Source organism: Lithobates pipiens, unplaced genomic scaffold (assembly GCF_037356315.1).
Source record: "Lithobates pipiens isolate NorthernLeopardFrog02 unplaced genomic scaffold, aLitPip1_a1.2 Scaffold_10, whole genome shotgun sequence".
In the NCBI taxonomy this organism is placed as follows: Eukaryota; Metazoa; Chordata; class Amphibia; order Anura; family Ranidae; genus Lithobates; species Lithobates pipiens.
In genome coordinates, this window is record NW_027507686.1 from 63,406,540 (window position 1) to 63,426,127 (window position 19,588).

Genomic DNA, 19,588 nt, shown 5'->3' on the forward strand with positions numbered 1-19,588 from the left:
AACGGGTCACCCCGCTCGGATTGGCACACGCCGTGATCCGCGGCGAGCTCCCCGGTCACGGTCTCAGGGAAGGCCGCGGCTTCGGCCTAGGTCTGAAGCGGCAGCCATCTTTATTCACCCAGGCCGTTTACAATGTGATTGCTCCGTCAAATGACGGAGCGATCACTTATAAACAAACCAAATCATGACATGACACCGGTTCCTCTCTCCCCTCTCTGTACTGATCTGTACAGTGGAAGGGGAGAGGTCGGATGGATGCAGCACTGTGGGCTGCATCTGTAGTGCCCACAGCTCTGCTCTTTGACAGCCTACTCTGCAATACCCTGCCAATATTCTGCCATACCCTGCTAATATTCTGCCATACCCTGCCAATACTCTGCCATACCCTGCCAATACTCTGCCATACCCAGCCATCCCCTGCCAATACTCTGCCATCCCCTGCCAATACTCTGCCATCCCCTGCCACTACTCTGCCATCTTCTGCCAATACTCTGCCATACCCAGCCGTACCCTGCCGATACTCTGACATACCCAGCCTTACTCTGCAATACTTTGCCGTACCCAGCCATGCTCTGCCGTACCCAGCCATGCTCTGCCGTACCCAGCCATGCTCTGCCTTACGCAGCCATGCTCTGCCGTACCCAGCCATGCTCTGCCGTACCCAGCCATGCTCTGCCGTACCCTGCCACGCTCAGCCAATATTACAGTGGGAGAGATTGTGGATATTACAGTGGGGACTATATGGCGGTGGAATTTTCACAGGTTTCTGCAAATTCAATTACTATTTTCTGATCCTAAAAATGATCAGATCCGTGAGTTTTTTTGATCCGTTGCACCCCTAATTATGTCCCACTTTGTGTTGGTCTATCACATAAAATCCCAATTTAAGTTTTTTTGGTTGAAACATGACAAAGTAAAAATTTCAAGCGGTTTGAATACCTTTCTTATGGCACTGTATATAATTGATGACAAGACTTAGTCTAAAGTAGAATAACTTTCTATTGCGTATCCCTATAAATTGTCTATAACAAATTTGTCTATTCTTTAGGCTCCTTCTGCTGAGAGCCCCAGGCCTTCTCTTTGGGTGCACACTTGTAAAATGACTCCTATTAGCAACCCAACAGACTCTAAGCCACAAAGGATGCCAACGCGACAGTCATCGACATCAAATGGTGGTAGGATTACTATTAACTTTTTAAATCTTGGTGACATTCTTGACAGGTGATCTCCATAGGAATTGGAATTAAAATAGATAATCTATGACACTATAACCTCTAACCACTTGCCGACCGTGCTATAGCAGAATGACGGCTACAGTGCTGTCGTTTAGTTCTAGGAGGGCTTCTGTTGACGTTCTCAAGATCGTTGCCCGCTGCAGTGCTCACCCAGCGTGCTCTGTGATCGCCAATCTCAGTGGCCCTTTACCACATGATCAGCTGTGTCCATACACGGCTGATCAAGACATAAGCACACTTCCCAGTAATCAGCATTCATTTTTAAGGAGAGCCAGTGACCGACAAGTGTGAAAGGGGACAGCTACACTAATCAGGGAACCGATCAGTGATTTTCAAAATGTTTGCTCTTTCATTTGTTTAGCAAAAAATAAAACCTTGTGGTGACTAAATACCATCAAAAGAAAGCTCTAGTGTGGGGGGGAGATAAAAATGTCACATGGGTATAATGCTGCATGCCTGTGCAGTTGTCAAAGTGCGACAGTGTTGAAAGCTTAAAATGTTGGCCTGGTCAGGAAGTGGGTGAAAGTGCCCGTTAAACAAGTGGTTATGCTGAACTCTGGGCTACTGAAGACAGATGCTCACACACAATGAGTAGGGAAAGACTGGCTGTAGTTTGTTGCAGAGGGACCCCCCAGACAAAGCAATGCTTTTCTAGGTTACTCAGTTTAACAGCAAGCTGCAGTGATGAAAAAAGTAATCTCTAGAGCTGAAATGTCACCCTGCTTCCCCCTGCACTGGGCACTTTATTCCCAGTAAGGCAGCACACCTGCTGTAGAAAGCACTTTCTATTTCTATGACTGAAGTTCAGCTTTTAAGATTTCTGTAAAATGAACAGTCTACAAAAGTTGAAATCTGCTTTTCTTTTCATACATCAGGGGACACAGAGCCATAGTAGTTACTATGCGGGTTATAGGGCCACTGATAGGTGATGGACACTGGCACACCCTAAGGCAAGAATTGCACTCCCTATATAACCCCTCCCACTACTGGGAGTCCTCAGTTTTTTCGCCAGTGTCTAAGGTGTTGGTCACGAGTAAAGATCTGCTGTGCTAAGCTCCACTGGAAGCTTCCTTGCTGGGACTAGCCATGCTGACCGGATCCGTTTAGAGTGTCCTTTCATGGGCCAAAGGAATGGTACCTGGGCCTCGTGTTTGAAGAAACAAGGTTTTGCTTGCGAATGTTTGTCTTTTTAGAGAGCTGGACCCTGGGATACAGTACTTTTTGGTAGTAGGGCCACAAAGTTTTACTGGCAGGGTGCTGTTGCAGGTCCAGGATTGTGGGTAACCTCTAGGTTCCCCTGTTCCTGAAGGTTTTGGAGCCCACCGTGAAGGGTGATTAGGTTTATCTCAGATAACCCCACAGCGAGGAATGGTAAGTGGAGATTTTGCAGACTTCCCCGATGGTCACAATTCAACCTTTGATGTTGAGAACCTATTCATGTGTGGGAGATCTTTCTTTCTGGGACGGAAACTACCTCTGCCACTCTGGAATGGAGTCTGCTTTACATGATAACCTATCCGGACATTCGGGGTAAAGTCTTCTGATAATGGTTTCCTTCTTTATATCTCTTATTATCTAGTAGCTTTGTTCTAGAAGTATCTGTATTGTCAGTTACAACCCACCAATCAGGTGCTTTCACTTTCTGTCACCTACAATTCAATATATTTTTTTGAATAATACAAACCTAAGCTGCCTTCAGTTTTATTTTATTATATTTTCAGTATGAGTATAAAACTGTAGATGCTCTTTCAGAGAAATATAGAGAAGAAATAGAGGAGACAGAGACAACCTTGACTATGATGACAAAGTAAAAATGCCGTACACACAGGCTGTTCTACAGGAAATCCAGGGCTTTGCCTCAGTTGTGTCAATAGGAGTTGCTCATGCACCCATTAAAGATGTTCAGCTGAATGGATATTTTATACCAAAGGTCAGAAGATACTTCAAGTGTATGTCTGAGAAAAACAAACAGAAACATATAAAATATATCTCTGCAATACAAACACAGTTCTCTAAATGTTATCCCTATAAAAGCACTGCAAGTACGTAAAAAAACAAAACCGTTCCACTCATTTTTCAGTTTATTAAAAGTCAGCAGCTACAAGAAGTGTAGCTGCTGACTTTTAACAAAACACTCACCTGTCCCACGTTCCAGCAATGCGGCCGCCGCAAGCCTCACTCCTCTCCCCCTCCTCTCCGCGGTTCTGTCATTGCAACTGTGGGCACCCGGCTGTGACAGCTTGCGGTTTCACAGCCAGGCATACTCTGCGAATGCGCGAGTTGCTCTGAGCTCTCCCAGTGGCCAGGAAATCTTGTGGGACCTTTGACATGTCTCAGAAGATTGCAGCGAGGGAGGGGCCACCTAGGGGGAGAGGAGGCATCGCCTAGGCACACGGAAGGAGGAAGTGGGACAGGAAGTACCTGTCAAGAAGGTGTGTTTATAGGTACCCAACCCCCCCCCAAAAAAAATGGCATGCCATTTGTGGCATGTAAGGGGCGAGGAGTGCATAAAGCGGAACTTCCACTTTTGGGTGGAACTCTGCTTTAAGGTGAACATGCATGTGTTTTAACAAAAAATAGTAAAAATACCGGCGCACTAGGGACAAGAAAATGTAAAATATATCTGTTTGCTGCAACCTAATATAGAGATATCACTATGTGAGTCAATCTAATGAATATGTGCGTATGATCAGGGTTGCGCTAACTTTATTTCCTATAATAATGCCTTACTTCCAAGAAGTCTAGACCATGTGTTTCAAATACATTAATATCACTACCAACTAAACCACCACTTTTACAAATTATAAAACCAGAAAAAAAAGGAAAAATATACATATGTGATGGTACCACTGCAGTTTGTGTCTGTTGACCAGACCCCCAACTCCTGCACTGGCGTCAACAAATAAATAAAGAAATCTTACACAGACCACGAACAACTAAAGTGCTCAAGCCCCCAAAATTATATAGGGATGCTGTGAAAAAAATCATCCACAATAAATAGTTTCAACAGTGTAAAAAATGTGTGAAAAAAACTGTTTGTTGCTTTCTATATACCACAAACAGTATAAACCACAATATGCTCCAATATACCATTAATATTACAAGTGCTTTATTATCTCCTGTAAGAAAAATTGCTTTGTGCATAAATATAGTGCATAAATGTAAACAGTCTCTTCAGTGTTTAAGATTTTCTTGATAATGCTTCTATCTCCACCCAAAGTGTTTAATAGGAGCACCGACCGAGTGCTTCACCACCACAGGTACTCAGGTACTCTGATGGCCTGGGGACAGGTACTCGGGTACTCTGGTGGACTGTGACAGGTGTGGGGGGCAATCAGTGTGTGTTGGTGTACACTGTAGGCAGTAACGAGATGTTACCGCAATCTCCTCACACACGATTGGTGTGTGAGGAGGAGAACCCGGTAACATCTCGTTACCGCGGTTTGTTTACATTTAGTGATTGGCTGTGAAAGGATCACAGCCAATCACATGCCGCCGCCAGCCAATGGCTGTTTACCACCGTCGGTAAAGAGCAGTGATCCTGGGAACATGCCGCCACCGACGTGCATGGGCAGCGTGTTTCCGATCGCGTGCATGAGCTGTGCAAAGTGGGGCGGTACCACTTGTGATCGGCTGTGACTTCATCACGGCTGATCACGTGGTAAACGGCCATGTCAAATGGCTGTACACCCCTCCTCAGTGGCGAGCGGTGTCTCAGTGACACGCCGCCACCGAAGGAACAGGGATTCGTGCGCATGATCGTGCGCATTCCCTGTTTAAATGGGAGGCCATCATATGAAGCACTCCCAGAACAAGAGCCGCACCGCCTGGCTGTCATATGATGGCCGGCGGGTGGCAAGTGAGGGAAGAAAACGGTTGTTCACGTAACCTGCATGGGCAAAGCAGAGTTCACTTTAAAGTGTAGTGTTGCAGAGCCTCAGTGCAGTTTCATCAGAACCTTATGTAGTAAAGGTGGTGGGCAAATAAAACCTGTTGCTGGACTGCAATATTAACTTCTCTACTACTTCCTGGGGAAACTGGTTGTTTGGTTTAGGTAGCTGCTGTAATCTCAGTATAAATACAGCTGTTCTGCAAAGCCCTCAGAGGCTTGTTAGAGAACCTTTGTGAACAGACGGCATCATGAAGGCCAAGGAACACACCAGAAAGGTCAGGGATAAAGTTGTGGAGACATTTAAAACGGGGTTGGGTTATAAAAAAAAAAAAAAAAATGCCAAGCTTTGAACATCTTGCGGAGCACTGTTTAATTCATCATCCGGAAATGTAAACAGTATGGCATAACTGCAGATCTACCAAGACATGGCCGTCCACCTAAACTGACAGGCCAGGCAAGGAGAGCATTAATCAGAGAAGCAGCCAAGAGGCCCATGGTAACTGGAGGAGCTGGGAGGGGGGGAGTTCAGTGGTCCCCAAATTAGCAACACAAAGGAGCTAATGATTCCGTTCATACTTCCGTCTTATTCACATGGAGGGTATGAAGCCATACCCCATGGGAGGGCCGTGTTTATCAGAATGGGGATGCACAGGTGTTCCCAGCATCCCGTGTAGGCAGTCCCATTGCTGTCAACTGGGGTGCAGCAGCTGTACCCAATGTGGCATCTGTGTGGGTGCTGGTGCAAGGCCCCGAAATGCACCCAGGGTGCGTCCGCACAACTGCACCCGCATGGATGTCCTTTTTGGGGTAAATACAGCCCCACACAGGGTACAGATTCATACACCCCGTGTGAGTGAGGCCTTGAACTTCTCCATAAAGGACCTTATTGGTGAGAGAAGTTCTCATTTCTCCAGCAGAAAAAGCCTAAATAAAGCTGGAAAGACTCCTCCGACCTCTGAAGACAAAAAGATTTCCAACCTCCCCTCATAGCCGGTGTAACACACGGCTCAAAAACATACCGGCCTCCGCAATAAGGGAGGCCAACACATTTGTTGTGATATTCCCTGCAGTGAGCAAGTTAGTAATAATGATGCCAAGGAAGTTGTATGAACATGTTTGTATGTTTTATTTCCTTTTAGTTGCCTAACGTCCACCACTGGCAAAGTCATTTATACAGTAATGTCTGTTAATATAGTAAAAAAATAAAATGCTAAAAAAAAAAAAAAAAAAAAAAAAACATACCGGCCTCCAACCTCCCCTCATAGCCGGTCCAACACACACCTCAAAAACATGCTGATACTACTTATACTTGATAGTTGGTGATCCAGAAGCTGCAGAAAGGGAAATAGAGGGCTGATGGGAAGGCCCTCCAGTTACTGGAGTGGCAGCCGCCATCAGTGTAGGAGCCTGTGTTGGTACATATATACCTGATCCCTGGCAGGATTCCTCAGACTTTCCATTGAGTCTTGTAACATTCTGTTCCCACACACAAAACTTGGACTATGTAGAAAAGATAATATGCAGTGACGGGACAAGGTCATCCAGAGCCCAGGGCAAACATGCCCAACTACACCCGCCGCCCCCAAGGTGTATGGGCATTATGCGTCATCAAAACCCCCCCACAAAAAAAACTGAGCACTAATCTTTTTCACCCCCCTAAGCATAAATTCCCCCTCATCCCAGCACAAATCTTACCCCCCCACCCCCCAAATCCCCCCAATTCAAGTGCCCCCCCCAAAAAAAATCACTCCTCCTAGCACAAATTATCTACCCCTAAGATTACTCCTCCCAATAACTCCACTGCAAATCATCCTTCCTAGCACAAATCTTCTTCCCCCATTCCTTCTCCCCCTAAATTTTAGCATACCCCCCAAATTTCCCCTCCTAGAACAATACTTCCTGTTGCCCCCCAAATCCCCCTTTCCAACACAAATCCCCTCCCCCTATTTCCTTGTGGTGCTCCCCACCGCCCATGATACCACAGTGCCCAGGGCAGCCGCCCCTCCTGCCCACCCCTTGTCCTGGCCCTGATAATATGGCACTCTTGTTGGGTGAAGATAGCTGAAGGTATTGCTCTTTTGAAGATAGGTGCTGATGAGAATCTTTTTAGAGAGTAATGACATCTGGACTCTGGTGATGATGGCTCGACTTGAAGATCTTCTCCCTCATGTTCACTAGAAAATCATTCTCTGATCCCTTTTCCTCATCATCTCCTAGTTTAAAATTTCTTCCAGCATTTTGGCCATCTTCCTTCCCAAAAAAGCTGCACCTCTTCCATTTAAGTGCAATCCATCACTGCAATAAAAATGGTAACCGGCTGAAAAGTCAGCCCAGTTCTCCATGAAGCCAAACCCCTCCTCCCTGCAATAGTTCCTCAGCCAGTTGTTAAGATCCCTAAGCTCCTGCTGCCTCCATGGTTTGGCTCGAGGTACGGGCAGTATTTCTGAAAATATTGCCTTGGAGGTCCTTTTCTTCAATATAGCCCCTAAGTTCCTGAAATCATTTGTTAGGGTGTCCCAATTTCCTCTAACTTTTTCGTTAGTACCAATATGTATCATGACAGCTGGGCTCTCCTCAGCCCCATCCAACAATCTGTCCATCTGATGGATAATGTCTCGAACACGAGCACCTGGTAAACAACATACTGTTCGGTAAGAACTGTCTTTGTGGCAGATTTCCCTCTTTGTCTTTCTAATGATTGAGTCCCCTACCACCAATACCTTCCTATTCTTTGCTGGAACTTTGCCCCCATCTTCACTGGAGGAGATGTTCCCAAGGTTCCTCTGGCATTTTTGTGGAGTCTCATCTTGAGCGTCACTTTCTGGTAAAGTCACAACGTGAATGCCACATTCTGGTGGAGAAACAATGTGAACGCCGCTTTCAGGTGTAGTCTCAACGTGAACGTCACATTCTGGGTGAGTCTCAGTGTGAGAGTCACATTCTGGTGGGTTCTCAATGTGAACTTCACATTCTGGTGGAGCGTCAACCAAAATTTCTTCCAACATTTTGGCCATCTTCCTTCCCAAAAAAGCTGCACCTCTTCCATTTAAGTGCAATCCATCACTGCAATAAAGATGGTAACCGGCTGAAAAGTCAGCCCAGTTCTCCATGAAGCCAAACCCCTCCTCCCTGCAATAGAACCTCAGCCAGTTGTTAAGATCCCTAAGCTCCTGCTGCCTCCATGGTTTGGCTCGAGGTACGGGCAGTATTTCTGAAAATATTGCCTTGGAGGTCCTTTTCTTCAATATAGCCCCTAAGTTCCTGAAATCATTTGTTAGGGTGTCCCAATTTCCTCTAACTTTTTCGTTAGTACCAATATGTATCATGACAGCTGGGCTCTCCTCAGCCCCATCCAACAATCTGTCCATCTGATGGATAATGTCTCGAACACGAGCACCTGGTAAACAACATACTGTTCGGTAATAACTGTCTTTGTGGCAGATTTCCCTCTTTGTCTTTCTAATGATTGAGTCCCCTACCACCAATATCTTCCTATTCTTTGCTGGAACTTTGCCCCCATCTTCACTGGAGGAGATGTTCCCAAGGTTCCTCTGGCATTTTTGTGGAGTCTCATCTTGAGCGTCACTTTCTGGTAAAGTCACAACGTGAATGCCACATTCTGGTGGAGAAACAATGTGAACGCCACTTTCAGGTGTAGTCTCAACGTGAACGTCACATTCTGGGTGAGTCTCAGTGTGAGAGTCACATTCTGGTGGGTTCTCAATGTGAACTTTACATTCTGGTGGAGCGTCAACCAAAATTTCTTCCAACATTTTGGCCATCTTCCTTCCCAAAAAAGCTGCACCTCTTCCATTTAAGTGCAATCCATCACTGCAATAAAGATGGTAACCGGCTGAAAAGTCAGCCCAGTTCTCCATGAAGCCAAACCCCTCCTCCCTGCAATAGTACCTCAGCCAGTTGTTAAGATCCCTAAGCTCCTGCTGCCTCCATGGTTTGGCTCGAGGTACGGGCAGTATTTCTGAAAATATTGCCTTGGAGGTCCTTTTCTTCAATATAGCCCCTAAGTTCCTGAAATCATTTTTTAGGGTGCCCCAATTTCCTCCAACTTTTTCGTTAGTACCAATATGTATCATGACAGCTGGGCTCTCCCCAGCCCCATCCAACAATCTGTCCATCTGATGGATAATGTCTCGAACACGAGCACCTGGTAAACAACATACTGTTCGGTAATAACTGTCTTTGAGACAGATTTCCCTCTTTGTCCTTCTAATGATTGAGTCCCCTACCACCAATATCTTCCTATTCTTTGCTGGAACTTTGCCCCCATCTTCACCGGAGGAGATGTTCCCAAGGTTCCGCTGGCATTTTTGTGGAGTCTCATCTTGAGCGTCACATTCTGGTGAAGTCACAACGTGAATGCCACATTCTGGTGGATTAACAATGTGAATGCCGCTTTCCGGTGTAGTCTTAACGTGAACGTCACATTCTGGTGGGTTCTGAATGTGAACGTCACATTCTAGTGGATTCTCTGGTGGAGTCTCCCTGTGGAATTCACACTCTGGTGGAGTCTCCCTGTGGAATTCACACTCTGGTGGAGTCTCCCTGTGGAAGTCACACTCTGGTGGAGTCTCCCTGTGGAAGTCACACTCTGGTGGAGTCTCCCTGTGGAAGTCACACTCTGGTGGAGTCTCCCTGTGGAAGTCACACTCTGGTGGAGTCTCCCTGTGGAAGTCACACTCTGGTGGAGTATCCTTGTGGAAGTCACACTCTGGTGGAGTGGCCATGTCTAGGTCACACTCTGGTGGAGTGGCCATGTCAAGGTCGCACTCTGGTGAAGTGGCCATGTCAAGGTCGCACTCTGGTGGAGTGGCCATGTCAAGGTCGCACTCTGGTGGAGTGGCCATGTCAAGGTCGCACTCTGGTGGAGTGGCCATGTCAAGGTCGCACTCTGGTGGAGTGGCCATGTCCAGGTCGCACTCTGGGGGAGTGGCCATGTCCAGGTCGCACTCTGGGGGAGTGGCCATGTCCAGGTCACACTCTGGGGGAGTGGCCATGTCCAGGTCGCACTCTGGGGGAGTGGCCATGTCCAGGTCGCACTCTGGTGGAGTGACCATGTCCAGGTCGCACTCTGGTGGAGTGGCCATGTCCAGGTCGCACTCCAGGTCGCACTCTGGTGGAGTGGCCATGTCCAGGCCGCACTCTGGTGGAGTGGCCATGTCCAGGCCGCACTCTGGTGGAGTGGCCATGTCCAGGCCGCACTCTGGTGGAGTGGCCATGTCCAGGCCGCACTCTGGTGGAGTGGCCATGTCCAGGCCGCACTCTGGTGGAGTGGCCATGTCCAGGCCGCACTCTGGTGGAGTGGCCATGTCCAGGCCGCATTCTGGTGGAGTCTTAATTTCAATGTCACTTGATGGCGGCGTCTCAATGTGTTGGTCAACAGGCCTGCCATGTGAGCCTTGTCTGCAGTAAATAGTGCATACATCTTCAATAAAAAAAAAGAGGAATTAGATTTAGCACCTTCATCTACATTTCATATATTTTTCTTTGTACAACATCAAGTTATAGAGAGAAAAGTTCAAAACTCTTGTACCAGAGACAATGAATAAACGTGATATGACAGGGACACCAGGATGACTATTGTTGGCCTTTGTATAAAAATGCTGGTTACCTGCCACTCATCCCAGCCCACTGGCTGGCAATAATCACATGAAAAACCAGACAGGCTGGTTGTACCCAGCCCGCAATCAGCCTGCGCATACATGGATAGAATCTCGGCTGGTCCCTGCTGAACTGGCCGAGATACGAACTGTCTATGGCCGGCTTTAGGAACACAGACACTTTTAATTACAGCACTTAGGTTAAAGGCATAATGCCAGGGCCGGACTGAGAATAAAAACCAGCCCTGGAAATAATTTCATACCAGCCCCAGAGCATTATTATACCATCGTTTTAGCAGTGCTTTTTGGCCACTAGCGGGGCAGTTTTAAACCCCGCTAGCGCCTGAAAAAGGGTTAAAACCGCCCGCAAAGCACTGCTGCAACGGCGCTTTGCAGGTGGGTTTGGAGCGCTGCCCCATTGTTTTCAATGGGAAGGGGCGCTTTAGGAACGGTAAATACACCGCTCCTACAGCGCTCCGAAGATGCGGCTTGCAGGACATTTTTCAGCGTCCTGCAAGCGCACCACTCCAGTGTGAAAGCACTCGGGTTTTCACACTGGAGAGACAGCAGCGGCTGTTTGAGGAAGCTTTGCAGGCGCTATTTTTAGCACTCTAGCGCCGGCAAAGTGCCTCAGTGTGAAAGGGGCCTTACTGGCACATTTTTTACTGACACTGCAAAAAAAAAGGTGCCAAAAATGGCAGTTTTCAGTACAAATATCAATATTTACCCTATAAACATGTAGCTAATGCTATTAGCAATGTGTTTAAGTTAAACAAAAGTCAAAAACCAAATTTCTCCATTTACATGAAGGTCAGATTAATATAACCCAGCACAGAGTTCCCCCTTACATCAGGAGGATTCCCCCTTTACAGTGCAAGGGAACTGACATAAAGGGGAACATTGCAGATCACGATCTAAGCGGGAACTCTGATATAAAAAGGGGGCACTGGTGACCAGAGACCCCACTTATATCAGAGTCCACTGCATTCCCCTTTAGAGTTCTCACTTACATCAGGGTCTGCAGCATTGCCCTTTACATCAGAGTCGCCCCTTGCACTGTAAGGTGGAATCCTGCAGACTATGATGTAAAGGGGAACTCTGGGAATGTGGGGAGGACTCTGATGACCAGAAAGAAAGAAAACACTAAGATAAGAGGGTTTACTGATATAAGGGGGAAACCTTTATATCAGTGCCCCCTTACAATATTGTATTGCCCCCCCCCCCCCCAGGCTGGCCTGGCGGTGCTTTCACTGACCTCTTCTCAGGTGCACCGTGCAGGGCTCAGTCAGTCGGTTCAGCTCGTGGCTCTGGTTTTATCCCATCATTTCCTCTCCACAGTCCATACATGTCTGACTTCTCCCATGACCCCCCTGGCGGCATTTCCACTCTTGACTCCTCTCCAGGGGAGGTCAGAGGCTGCAGATGGTACGGGGAGGTCAATGGCTGCGGAGGGGACGACATGGGAGGTCTGAGGCTGCGGAGGGGATGACGGGAGGTCAGAGGCTGCGGAGGGGAAGACAGGGGAGGTCAGAGGCTGCGGAGGGGACGACAGGGAAGGTCAGAGGCTGCGGAGGGGACGACAGGGAAGGTCAGAGGCTGCGGAGGGGACGACAGGGAAGGTCAGAGGCTGCGGAGGGGACGACAGGGGAGGTCAGAGGCTGCCGAGGGGACGACAGGGGCGGTCAGAGGCTGCGGAGGGGACAACAGGGGAGGTCAGAGGCTGCGGAGGGGACGACAGGGGAGGTCAGAGGCTGTGGAGGGGACGAAAGGGGAGGTCAGAGGCTGCGGAGGGGACGACAGTGGAGGTCAGAGGCTGCGGAGGGGATGACAGGGGAGGTCAGAGGCTGTGAAGGGGGAAACAGGGGAGGTCAGATGCTGCGGAGGGGGGGAACAGGGGAGGTCAGAGGCTGCAGAGGGGGGGGACAGGAGAGGTCAGAGCCTGCAGAGGGGGGAACAGGGGAGGTCAGAGGCTGTGGTTGGGGGGGAACAGGGGAGGTCAGAGGCTGTGGTTGGGGGAAACAGGGGAGGTCAGAAGCTGCAGAGGGGGGACAGGGGAGATCAGAGGCTGCAGAGAGGGGGACAGGGGAGGTCAGAGGCTGCGGAGGAGGGGGGACATGGGAGGTCAGAGGCTGCAGGGGGGATGGGGGCAGACAGGAGATCAGAGGTTGCAGAGGGGGAGACAGGAGGTCAGAAGGTGCGGGGGGGACAGGAGGTCAGAAGCTGCAGGGGGGGAGACAGGAGGTCAGAGGCTGCAGGGGGGAGGACAGGAGGTCAGAGGCTGCAGAAGGGAGGACAGGGCAAGTCAGAGGCTGCGGAGGGGACGACAGGGGAAGTCAGAGGCTGCGGAGGGGACGACAGGGGAAGTCAGAGGTTGCGGAGGGAACGAAAGGGGAAGTCAGAGGCTGCGGAGGGGACGACAGGGGAAGTCAGAGGCTGCGGAGGGGACGACAGGGGAAGTCAGAGGCTGCGGAGGGGAGAACAGGGGAAGTCAGAGGCTTCGGAGGGGACGACAGGGGAAGTCAGAGGCTGCGGAAGGGACGACAGGGGAAGTCAGAGGCTGCGCAGGGCACGACAGGAGAAGTCAGGGCTGCGGGTGGGGCGGACAGGAGGTCAGATGCTGCAGGGGGGCGAACAGGAGGTCAAAGGCTGCAGGGGGAGGGGGGCGGACAGGAAGTCAGAGGCTAAAGGGGGCTGACAGGAGGTCAGAGGCTGCGGGGGGTGGACAGGAGGTCAGAGGCTGCGGGGAGGGGGCGGACAGGAGGCCAGAGGCTGCGGGGGGGCGGACAGGAGGCCAGAGGCTGCGGGGGGGTGAACAGGAGGCCAGAGGCTGCGGGGGGGGGGCGGACGGGAGGCCAGAGGCTGCGGGGGGGTGGACAGGAGTCCAGAGGCTGCGGGGGCTGGACAGGAGGTCAGTGGCTTCATGGGGCCGGACAGGAGGTCAGAGGCTGCAGGAGGGGCGGACAGGAGGTCAGATGCTGCGGAGGGGCAGACAGGAGATCAGAGGCTGCAGGGGGGAGTGGGGGCAGACAGGAGGTCAGATAATGCAGGGGGGTGGACAGGAGGTCAGATGCTGCATGGGGGGCAGACAGGAGGTCAGAGGCTGCTGGGGGGTCGGACAGGAGGTCAGAGGCTGCATGGGGGGCAGACAGGAGGTCAGAGGCTGCAGGGGGAGTGGGGGCAGACAGGAGGTCAGATGCTGCATGGGGGATGGGGGTCGGACAGGAGGTCAGATGCTGCATGAGGGAGGGGGGCGGACAGGAGGTCAGATGCTGCATGGGGGAGGGGGGCGGACAGAAGGTCGGAGGCTGCAGGGGGAGGGGGGGCGTTCAGGAGGTCATAAGCTGCGGGTGGGACGTAAGAAGAGGCACACGCCATCAGACGAGACCTCACTGAGCTCTGCTTTACTTTTAAAAATGGCGCCTCCCATCGTGTAACTGCGCATGAGCCCTCCTTTACGAAAATTGACGAGCGTGTACGGGCTCAGCCCGAGCACGGCCAGCTTCGGAACAGCGCTGGTGCCTGCTCAGTTTCATGTCGGCCCGGCCCCACGGCCATATTTTTTCAGGCGCCGCTGCCCTCACAGCGGCCCCACGAACAACCAGGCAGCCGGCCCACCGGGAAATCTCCCGGTATCCCGGTAGGCCAGTCCGGCCCTGCATAGTGCATATTAAAATGCTCATGGATAATTAATTATCGCTGTTTTATTTGTATTAGTTTTGTCTGTCTGTATGGACTTGTTTACAAGGGTGATGAGGCCCATATAGCATGAACGGGCCGTTTTTGCAACATCTGTAACTTCCAGGTGCTGCATGCAGGCAGTCTATTGAAAATGATTAGAACACACGCAGCTACTTCTCCTAATATGATATGCACTGTCTGCATTCAGTGCCATTCGCCCCCACACTCAGGGCCGCTGTTAGAAATGGGGCCCCGTACAGCTTGCATGACTGGGCCCCCTCCACCTATAAGGGCCAGGGCCTGGGCCTGCCTGACAGCTCACATTCAGCCAGTAAAGAAAAAGGAGATTGTGTGCTCTGTGAAGAAATTGGGGTGTGACAACATTTTCCTAACAGTATAAGGATTTTAAAACCTGTACAGCACACATACAGGGATCTAAAATGTTTATATAACGTTGTCGTGTTTAAACAAGTGGTGAGGAGGCAATATAACACCTTCTTACCACCTGTCAAATGGACTCTGAAGAGCGACCTGGATGTGGATTGCTGTTCAGAGGGCACAACATGCTTAAATGAGCCCTAAGGCTGTTCAGACAATCCATTATTTTTTGTCAATTCAGCAGGGAACAGAGGGGACTATTTCATGTTTTCTTTGGGGCACCGTTAAGTAATCTTCTGGTTTTCAGAAAATACAAATTCACAGGGAGATGGTGCTAATAAGAGATCTATAACCATCCATCTGCATGTGTATGGACTTCCCAGTAGTGTGTACATGTGGATTGTTGGAAATTAAATCAAAAGATTGACATATATGACTACAGAGTTGCAATCAAAATTGAACCTTCAAAGAGACAGTGGGAAAGGGATCTAAGTCCCATAAGGGATGATCATTGGGAGGTGGCATTGTCCGCACTGCCCATGGTCTCTTTATCCTCCACACAGAAATGAACCCAACTATTCATTTCACACAGGACCTATCACATGGCAGCGTAAAGATACCCCTCTTTGTCCTAGATGTAATATGGGGCTGGCTAATTTAAGACATGTTATGGAGATGTCCTAAACTCCATCAGTATTGGGAAGGGGTTATTTCTACTGCTAACTGTCTTTACATAAAAATGGAACTGTATAATACAGGTATTTGCACCCATTTCTGGGCATAGACTCTCGTTGGAGTCTACGCCTCTTCACCCTCCCCCCCCGTCTACTGTGAAATGCACGGTTTCCAGAGACAGCAGGGACCATCCGGATTGCGCAGCGCAACTCACGCTTGAGCAGTAGGGAACTGGGATGTACAAGGCTTCATTTCCTGATTCCTTTACCGATGATGGCGGTGGCAGCACCCGAGAGCCAAGCGACAGATCGGCTTCGGGTGCCGACATCACGGGTGCCGACATCATGGGCGCCCTGGACAGGAGGTGTCTATATTTTAAAAGGCAGCAGATGCAGTATTTGTAGCTGCTGACTTTAAAAAAAAAATTGCGGGACCTCCACTTTAAGTCAGAATTGATGGAAGAACCTGGGGTATGCCCCTTAAGTATGATAGATGAATCTAGGACCCTGGAAAACACTCATATACCGATAGTAAGGACTCTCTTTATAGCCTAATTAAGGGGTCTCCACATCCTCCGACATTAGGCGAATGGAAAATGCAAACAAATGATATGGTGCTTAGAGAAAAATAAATATATCTACATAGGACCCTGATGTATGGGGGAGGGGGATCTCTGTGGACCTTGATGTATGGGGGGTGGTGGGCTTTCTGGGGACCCTGATGTATGGGGGCTTTCTTGGGACCCTGATGTATGGGGGGATATTTGGGGACTCTGATGTATGGGGGGCTCTCTGGGGACCCGGATCAATGGGGGGGTCTCTCTGGGAACCCAGATCTATGGGGGTCTCTCTGGGGACCCTGATGTAAGGGGGGCTCTCTGAGGACCCTGATGTAAGGGGGCTCTCTGGGGACCAGGAGGTAAAGAGGGGACTCTGGGGACCCTTATGTAAGGAGGGGGCTCTCTGGGGACCCTGATGTAAAGGGGGGGGTCGGGGGCTCTCTGGGGACCCTGATGTAAAGAGGGGGCTCTCTGGAGACCCTTATGTAAGGAGGGGGCTCTCTGGGGACCCTGACGTAAGGGGGGTCGGGGGCTCTCTGGGGACACTGACATAAGGGGGGTCGGGGGCTCTCTGAGGACCCTGATGTAAGGAGGGGGCTCTCTGGAGACCAGGATGTAAAGAGGGGGCTCTCTAGGGACCCTTATGTAAGGAAGGGGCTCTCTGGGGACCCTGACATAAGGGGGGTCGGGGGTTCTCTGGGGACACTGATGTAAGGGGGGGTCGGGGGCTCTCTGGGGACCCTGACATAAGGAGGGGGCTCTCTGGGGACCAGGATGTAAAGAGGGGGCTCTCTGGGAACCAGGATATAAAGAGGGGGCTCTCTGGGGGCCCTTATGTAAGGGGGGTCGGGGGCTGTCTGGGGACCCTGATGTAAAGAGGGGGCTCTCTGGGGACCCTTATGTAAGGGGGGGTTGGGGGCTCTCTGGGGACCCTGATGTAATGAGGGGGCTCAATGTGGACCCTGATGTAAGGAGGGGGCTCTCTGGGGACCCTGTTGTAAGGAGAGGGCTCTCTGGGGACCCTTATGTAAAGAGGGGGCTCTCTGGGGACCCTGATGTAAGGAGGGGGCTCTCTGGGGACCCTTATGTAAAGAGGGGGCTCTCTGGGGAGCCTGACGTAAGGGGGTCGGGGGCTCTCTGGGGACCCGATGTAAGGAGGGGGCTCTCTGGGGATCCTGGTGTAAGTGGGGGAGGCTCTCTGGGGATTTGTTTACATCGGCAGACCACTATTCTGCCTCTGTTGGAAACGATCGGGCGGGGCCCACCAGACGCGCTGATTAGCTCTCGGTGTGTCCAATCAAACAGCGCGCAGACCCGCAAGTGCAGAATCAAGTACCTGTACGTGATTCTGCTCACAGGAGATGCAGCCCCGCAGTAAATGTACATGGTTAATGTGAGTTTATTTTTCTTAACTCTTTAAACATTTATTTTGAACATACAGTAGATAAATTATGTGACCAATGCATGTAATGTAGCAGTGCAATATATACGTGGTGCTTTGTGAGGGTGTGGCTTGTGTGTGGGTGGGTGGAGACAAAGGGGGCCCCATGATCCCCTATTGCCCAGGGGCCCCATGAGTTGTCAGTCCGCCCCTGCTCACAACCATCAATTATGTAGAGTGGCACAAGGGGTTTGAGGACAGATATAGTCGTGATGATGTATTGACCATTTATTGCACCAGATATATATGAACCTCTAAATATAGCGGTGTAAAAACTTGAATGATGGGGTTGGGAGATTAAGATATTAGTAGTATACAATGTTATGAGGTCTTTTTTTTTTTTCTTTTCTTTTTCTTAAATATTGCTTATAAATGTGTGTTTATTATGATTGTACAATACGTACATGGGTTGTGTGTATGTCTTGTGTTGATTGTAACTAAAAACCTTAATAAAAAAAGGACTTACCATTCAGGTCTTCTGTTTTCTGCTGTTGGCCATTGACTTTAACGCCGGCATGAAAGCATCCAATAACGGCTCTGAAGCAGCCGCGCATAAGAGCCCGTAGTATCCTTCTCTGCATTCTTTTGGGCTTCTTGCTTGAGATATCTGCAGGATGGAAACTGATATCTCCTTCCATAGGTGGTCTTCCAATGGTGGGTTTCTCTTTGGTGTTATTTTGAGAAACAACCTTTTTAAGGTTAAATCTGTTCATTATGAAGAATAATGAAACACGCTTTAAATGGGTGAGAATTAAATTGTAATGAAATCGGATAAAATCTGATCAGATTACAAGAAAAAACTCGCTAGAGAAAGAAGCTCGTGTTAACCGTTCAGAGTCAACAAAGCAACTGGCAGGAACCCTGCTGAGCTGTTTCTTATATGAGAGCAGCCAGTGACATCATAGTGCAGCAGTGTTGTCATGGAAACCTTTTTTTTTTTTTTTTTCAAATCTCCTGGTGCTCCTCTAACTGACAGGCTTTTGTTGCCATGGTTACCAAAGCTTCTGCACAGTGATGAGCAGTGGGGGAGGCGGCTGGGACATCTTAGCTCTGATTATAGAACCCGGGGGACAGCACAGCCACACCATCTACTAAGGATTTATAATAGAGGAATATGATGGGGCAATATTGATGGGACACCGTGGTCAACGTGATCTCATTTTAATGATTGTGGTGGAGGTAATATTTTTCATTGTCGCCAGTGCTTATGTGGAATTGTTTAATAAAATATTTTGTTTCTCTTTGAAGAATCTCTTTGGAATTTGTCCTACTTTTTTATATGCTGTTTACTGATTCAGAGGAACACCCCTCACACTTTATTGATTACTATTGGGGTGACAGTTTTGGTGGCCTGGTTGAGGAATTGCTACCTATAATTCTTTTCCTCCCTAGTAACCATTTACCCAGGTGTACCTTCAGTGACTACCTATACAATACATTGTCTGGAGGTACTGCATGTTTTACTATATAGATTCAACATTGTGAAATTTAAAGGATAAGTTCACTATTAAAAAAATAAGTGCACTTTTTTTGTAGGTAACAAAGGTGCATTTACCATTTTATTTTTTTATTCTTTATAGAAGCCTGGAAAGCATTGCACCATGCATGACTCCTACAGACGGTCAGTGTAAGCTGTCTGCCCTATACATCGTACAGGCAGGCTTTTTCACATGACAGGAAGAATCAATGGACTACCTGTAGGTAAAAAAAACATCTCCTAAACCTGTACGGTTTAGGAGATATTCCCCTCGGTATGCGCCGCTGACTGCAGCGGCGCATGCGCACAAGGGGATTCTCGGCCTGAAAATCTGGCAGTGGCCGACCGGCCGGAATGAAATCTCCAGCGCGCATGCATGGGAGTGACGATATCGCGGCTCCGGCCACTCACAGCGCTGGAGCCGCGATACCCGGAAGAAACGCCGAGGGAGCATGTCAGCTCCCTCGGCGTGGATCGGGCCAGATGTTGGGGCCTCGTTCTAAGGTAAGTATTTCATAATGAGCTAGTATGCGGTGCATACTAGCTCATTATGCCTTTTGCTTTGCAGGTGTTAAAAAAATAAAATAAAAATTAGCGGGTTTACTACCACTTTAAAGCGGAGTTCCACCTGGGAA

General features: G+C 49.4%; 1 long non-coding RNA gene across 2 annotated transcripts in view; it reads left to right on the top strand.

The window, feature by feature from the left end:
• Nucleotides 1-1,025: 1,025 nt before the first annotated feature.
• Nucleotides 1,026-19,588, top strand: part of LOC143931383 (uncharacterized) — a 270,261-nt gene continuing 251,698 nt past the window's right edge. The window contains exon 1 of one of the 2 annotated variants that reach the window (XR_013262880.1): nt 1,026-1,175. This is a non-coding gene — a long non-coding RNA (uncharacterized LOC143931383). The remainder of the gene's footprint in view (nt 1,176-19,588) is intronic. The other variant, XR_013262879.1, reaches the window with a different exon arrangement.